This window comes from Ictalurus punctatus, chromosome 12 (genome assembly GCF_001660625.3).
Source record: "Ictalurus punctatus breed USDA103 chromosome 12, Coco_2.0, whole genome shotgun sequence".
NCBI lineage: Eukaryota > Metazoa > Chordata > Actinopteri > Siluriformes > Ictaluridae > Ictalurus > Ictalurus punctatus.
Genome location: NC_030427.2, coordinates 28,927,422 through 28,934,851, shown reverse-complemented (window position 1 = coordinate 28,934,851; position 7,430 = coordinate 28,927,422).

Below are 7,430 nucleotides of genomic sequence, written 5' to 3'. Positions count from 1 at the left end.
TAGAGGGCTGTTAAAGGCTTAGTCAACAGTCTCTCACACACACACACACACACACACATTGTTAAACAAAAGAGGGGGAGGAGTCTCAAGAATCATTACTGTCTGAATCTCCAGGAGCCCCGGGATCCATTTAGATTCAGGCTACGTCCGTGTTAATCCGGATAGATCTGAAAACTACACTTTCTCTCTGTCTACACCGGCGCGTTCAGACGCTTTCCAAAACTCGCTCGTCCACACTGAAACGCCTGAACACTGACCTCCAGAACATAGAGAAAAAGGTGTGCGTTCAAATTTACCCGGATCAATGCGGACATAGCCGTAATCACAAGAGCACAATCATTAATGAAAATTAAACCTGAGATTTGCAGCTGCACTACTGTCAGAGCTGCTGTTATAGGAAATGAAATCAACACCTTCTAACCAATCAGGATCGAGAATTCAACCGCACTGCAAATAAACACCGACTACCAAACCGCGGCGTGTACAAACTCAAACAGCATGCACGACTCATGAAACTTGCCAAATTGCTGAATATAACACTGCAGGATTTGTTATATTTAACACATTATCCCTAAATGTATTACTTAATATTTGCCACGTGCGATAAATTACTGAATATAAGACTACAAATTTGCCTTATCAACGCAGTGTTTGTTGCTCCGGGTCAGTTTCCTCCCCTAAACGAGAAACAGAAGCTGGGCCTAAGGTCGAGGCTTAACGGTGTCCAGACGGTGAGACAACAATGAAAATGCTGTCAATCAAAGCCTGAGTACATTCACTGCTGCTTTTACTCTCAGAGTGCAAGTAAACATGTTCTAGCATTTGAGCTAGTTCTCAGGATTTGGGTTAAAAAAACAACTCTGTGTCAACCACTACTACTACTACTACTACTACTACTACTAGTAATACTACTACTACTACTACTACTACTACTACTACTAATACTACTACTACTAGTAATACTATTACTACTACTAGTAATACTACTACTACTACTACTACTATTACTACTACTAGTAATACTACTACTACTACTACTAGTAATACTACTACTACTAATAATAATACTAGTAATACTACTACTACTACTACTAATACTATTACTACTACTAGTAATACTACTACTACTACTACTAGTAATACTACTACTACTACTACTACTAATACTACTACTACTAGTAATACTACTACTACTACTACTAGTAATACTACTACTACTACTAGTAATACTACTACTAATAATAATAATAATACTACTACTACTACTAATACTATTACTACTACAACCACTACTATTACTACTACTACTACTACTACTACTAATACTACTACAACCACTACTACTACTACTACTACTAATACTACTAATACTACTAATACTAGTAATACTACTACTACTACTAATACTACTAATAATAATACTACTACTATTACTACTACAACCACTACTATTACTACTACTACTACTAGTAATACTACTACTACTACTACTACTAATACTACTACTGCTAGTAATACTACTACTACTACTACTAGTAATACTACTACTACTACTAATAATAATACTACTACTACTAGTAATACTACTACTACTAGTAATACTACTACTACTAATAATAATACTACTACTACTACTACTAATACTATTACTACTACAACCACTACTATTACTACTACTACTACTACTACTACTAATACTACTACAACCACTACTACTACTACTACTACTAATACTACTAATACTACTAATACTAGTAATACTACTACTACTACTAATACTACTAATAATAATACTACTACTATTACTACTACAACCACTACTATTACTACTACTACTACTACTACTACAAATACTACTACTACTACTACTACTACTACTACTACCACTACTAATAATAATACTACTAATACTACTACTACTACCAATACTACTACTACTACTAATACTACTACTACTACTACTACTACTACTACTACTAATAATAATAATAATAATAATAATAATAATAATAATACCACCACCATTAATACTACTACTACTAACAATAATACCACCAGTACTACTAATAATACTACTACTACTACTACTACAAATACTACTACTACTACTACTACTACTACTAATAATAATAATAATAATAATAATAATAATACTACCAATACTACTACTACTACAACTACTACTACCACTACTACTACTACTACTACTACTAGAAAGTAAAAGCGATTGTTGCAGTATAAAAGGCCAATTGCGGTGGTATAAAAGGAATAGAACACTTTGGGATATGCTGCTCTGGGAAAATAAGCAGCTTTAGGCTAGAGACAGTAACTCCGTTTCACGTGCTTGTTGATTATTTTCCTATAACTGCACGCACCAATGTGTTTTAATCTTTACTTGCTGTATAAATCAGTGACTGGAAAAAGATACATAAGCAAGCGACATGCGTTAACGGTGAGTAGCTGTGCTTTTAGAGTATTTTCACTGGTTAGAGGACTTTTGTACAATAGTAAGTCATGCAAACTAATCCAGAGCAGCAGCTAAGAAAGGTATCCGAGAGAGCGTGCGAGACATTCATGCTTCTTCAGTAAGCGCTTGTCAGGGCCGGGGTCGATTCGGAGTCTGCCCCAGGAACACCGGGCATGAGGTGCGAATACACCCAGGATGAGACACCAGTACCAGCATGTTTTTAGACAGTGGGAGGAAACCCACATGGGTACAAACTCCACAAGGATGAAAACCCGAGCTCCGGATCAAACTGGCGAATCTGGAGCTGTGAGGCAGCAACGCTACACACCGTGCCACCCTGTGTGAGACATAAACCTGTAAATCTCACACACCCTGGGAGCGTCTAGACCAGATGGAATGATAATTGGTCTTCATACTGAAGAGAAAGATGAGGAAGTCATTCAGGCTGTCTGACCTACAGGAGTGAAAGTGTCCTTTGGAAAGAAAAGTAAAAAAAAAAAAGACTCAGATTTCAGCAGTGCACATTATACCTGGCAATGTATCTCTAACTTATTTTGCATATCCAATCTGTTCAATAGGATTAATGATCACTTACATGAGAAAACTTTGGCCTGAAGCTCTTGAGTCGAAGAATCTGTCAGTGAGCTCATGTATACAGCGCGCTGCAGTTAGCAACTTTTTCCAAGACAGCGATAATAAGCAAGCAGAAACGTGAGAAGATGATGTGCTGACATCTCCAGTCTTGGTGCTCTGTAACATCCCATCCATCCATTCATTTTCCATACCGCTTAGCCTACACAGGGTCGTGGGGGAGCCTGGTGCCAGGGGACTCAGGGTACCCATCACACCCATCACACATTTTCACACACCACAGACAATCTGGACATGCCAATCAGCCTACAACGCATGTCTTTGGACTGGGGGAAGAAACCAGAGTACCCGGAGGAAACCCCTGAAGCACGGGGAGAACATCCAAACTCTGTGCACACATGTGGAGGTAGGATTCGAACACCCAACCCCAGAGGTGCCCCTGTAACAGTCAGAGATAACATGCTGAGGAGTAAAAGACCTCAGGGTGTAGTTTTTATAGGAAAATCGTCAACTTTAGGGTGGTGGGCAGGGCTTCAGAACCAAAAGAGCAAAATTGACTGCTCTCTTAGAGGGGGGGACATGTTCTCTCTCCCCTGTCAATCATAGCAACACTAGCCAATCACCAGCATCTGTGAGCTCATGTATGCAGAAGACGGTAGATAGCGCTCTCCTAGCGAGTGTGTCGTGCTGCCCTGTGATGCAGCTTGAAAAGCGTCTTCACGTGTCACAGAGGAAGCACGTGATAGCCTTCCACCTCCCTGGTTGGTAGCACGCCACCCCACCCCATCGTGGATTATTACTATCATCATCATCCCTATAACTGCACGCCTTCCTTATTTATGTCACCAATTGAAAAAGCTTCATACCCTAACCACTAAACAGATATTGGACTGGAAAGCTATCATAGCACTAATTAATCACGCCGGTCGTTATGTGACTAAGAGTTCTAGAAAGTTCTGTTTAGAGCATGGTTTTCCGGTGAGTTCATACGCTCTGTTAGGCATTACGGCATGATGGCGTGTTTAGTCTGTACGTCATCGTGTCAAGTACAGCGCCGTTTTCATCTACTTACCACCTGTTAACCCGGAACGAGGTCATGGGAAGAACTGGAGAATGAACTCGACTGTACTATAAGACTGAAAGTGTACTTTGTGAGCATTGGATAAATATTTATATTAATCGCTTCTTAGACAAATGACAATATGTTACGCTTTCATAGCACTCAGGAGGAGAAAACCTGACGATGAAGAGTTGATGTTAACTGCAGAGTCTTTGCATTTGCAGGAACTGTTATACAGTTTCACAATATGAGGAACTAACAGGAATTATACAGCAACAATAAAGAGGCTTTTCAGTAGGGATTTCAATATCGTGTCTTAAAACTGACATAAACATAACCGTGTCTTAAACATGTCCCAGCAGAGGTCATATGCTGACACGTGACTGTTATGTTATGTTAGCATTAGTTGCTACACTGTTTAATCTCACATGCTAGGTTTTTGCTAAGCATGCTCTGGTTAGCAGACGTCTTTATTTGAGAAGTTATTAAACATGACACATTTTATGACGCTGTCATAATGCTTCACAAATGAAATGTGTATTTTCAACATGGCAAGGCTGCTGTTCAAATGGTTCAAGCTGTGAGAGCACACCTGCTAGGAAGCTGGGAAATATGGATGCCTTTAACTAGCCACCGACTAAGGCTAATAATTTAGCCATCTAACACTAATGTAAGGAAGAAATGAGGTTCAGATGTGTAGGTAAATTACTACAAAATGGCTCTAGGATTAAAATGACATGTAGCATGTAGCTACAAGTGCATGTATTTACATCTAGCATCAACCTCAAACAGAACTTCACTGTGTTCTGCTATATTATCCGCACAAGGCGGCGATTACATTATTATATGTGCAGTGTGTTTATTAGCACAGAACCAACAATACCAAGTTTTTCCTGTCAGCGAGAAGAGACTGGCTGGCCCTGTGATGATTCTCCGATCAGAAATATATCAAAATTGTCCTTCTTTACATTGTTAACCAAGATGGCAGACAAAAACTAACCATTATAACAAGCTACAGCATGAACAACGCAGCAAGCAGCAGGACAGACCGTTTTGTTGGCTAGTTAGCAAAAGAGTTAGCTTGTTCCACTGTGATAAAACAAGCATCTAAATCACTCCTCTTGAGAATTGAGGGGAAAAAAACCCCCTCGAATCACTTTGTAATTATTAAGAATTATGTGCACGGTAACAGAGTCTCCTGTATTCGGGTGTTTTTCCTGCACACAGTGTAACAATAACAACACTTGCCAGTCCTACAGTAACTAACTAGCACACAGTAGCTTGCTAATAAAAATCGTAACGAGCCTAGTTTTCTTTCTAGATTCGATTTATCATCAGCAATAATGAAGATCTTTGAATGGATTCTTCCTTCAGTGCCAGCTTTATTTTATCTCTGTAACCAATGTTATTGTGGAGAGCTGTGAGCCTCTCCCATCTCCCATACCTTTCCCATCACACCCTGCTCACCAGCACCTAAGCACAGAGTCACGATACTCTAAACACAGAAACTCACAGTGCCCTGACTAATCTTATAACAGACTTGACGCGATAAAAGAATTCATTCGTTTATACTGATTGAAAATGTCCGAAAAGTCGATTTCCATTCCACAGTTGAAATGGAGCACCAGTCTTCTCCTCATATTTGCTAACAAGCCTATTTTTTTCCCATCATTACGTCATCCTCCATGTTTGTTTTTCTCACTTAATATCACATACTCTGTTCTGAACTAAAAAAAAAAAACGGAACTTTTTCAACTTTTCAAGCTCCTCTGTCACCAAAATAACGTTGACAGCAACACTTCTCATGGCCGTGCGTGTAAAACGTCCACTGGTGGTGAAGAGAAACGTGTGAAAGCAGTCTTTGTGGATCATTGCAAGCCTTTAACCCGAATCTGAATGGTTACGAACGTCTTGATGGACCTTCTGCAATGAATATAATCGACGACCTAACATTATAGACTGTGTAGCTTGCAGAAGTCATAAAATAATGTGTGAAAGGAATGAATTCCTTTGGAATAACATCCACACCTATTGTGAAAAAACAAAATAAAATAAAGTGTCAGTATTGTATATAAGCCTGTAGGATTAGCATGGCTCATCTGCTAAGGAACAGCTGTGTTCACAGAAAATGAGTCTTTATTATCATCACGCGGACTAAATATTTATCCATCAGCTCAGCCGGTTCTGTCTGTAATCGGCAGATGTATCATGACAACATCATCATGACAACATTTTGGAACAAGCATGCCAGTTTCTGAATATGGAGCATGTCCTGTAAGAGTCCAGCGTGGGAGCGTTTCATCAAGTGAAGTAATGTGTATGTTACCCTGGGAAAAATTTCTCTTAACCAAAAACTTAACAGAGCAGAAAAGAAACTGTTCTCTGCAAGCCTTACATTTGCAAACAAATTTATTCCTCAGACAGGACGAGGGCTGTTTTAAACATCATGTGCAAAAATCATGGGACAGCTCTCGTCCACGACAAGTCGCTCTGGTTTAAAACACCCTCGGTTACTTCCCTCGCTTGGTTGAATCCGCGTTGCCATCTGAAATGCCGTGCGTTATTGGATTTTAGATCACGTAAAAAGTGGTTAGATGAGTGTTAGATTACAAATCGAGTCAAAATTACTGTAGTAACACGACTTAGTCAGAAGGCATTGCGATGCGATGCATGATCTCAAATGTTATAAAAACTTCCATCCATCCATCCATCTTCAATCCGGCTTATCCTACACAGGGTCACGGGAAGCCTGGAGTCTATTCCAGGGAACTCGGGGCACAAGGCGAGGGACACCCTGGACGGGGTGCCAACGCATCATAGGGCACAATCACACACACAATTGGACAATTTAGACATGCCAATCAGCCTACAACGCATGTCTTCAGCCCATGGGAGGAAACCGGAGTACAAAAAGGAAACCCCTGAAGCACAGGGAGAACATGCAAACCCAGTGGACACCGGGAAGAGGCAGGATTTGAACCCCCAACCCTGGAGGTGCAAGGTAAACATGTTAACCACTAAGCCACTGTGCCGCTGCTATAAAAACGTAGTGATACTAAAGACCTCTGATCTGTAAGCGTTTACCAGTGGTCGTCACTATCTGCATGATATATGCCTCATCAGATCTGTGTGTGTGTGTGTGTGTCAGATTGTATATAAATGACAGCAGACTTTCCTCAGCAACATAAGCAACTCTTGAAGTGCTAGTGCAACCCCATAACGCCGTAACACTAGAACAGAGTGTAGTAATTGACCGTGTGATGTTTCCACAGCGCTTTTTTTTTTGTATATAGTTCTAGCGCTAAAATCAGG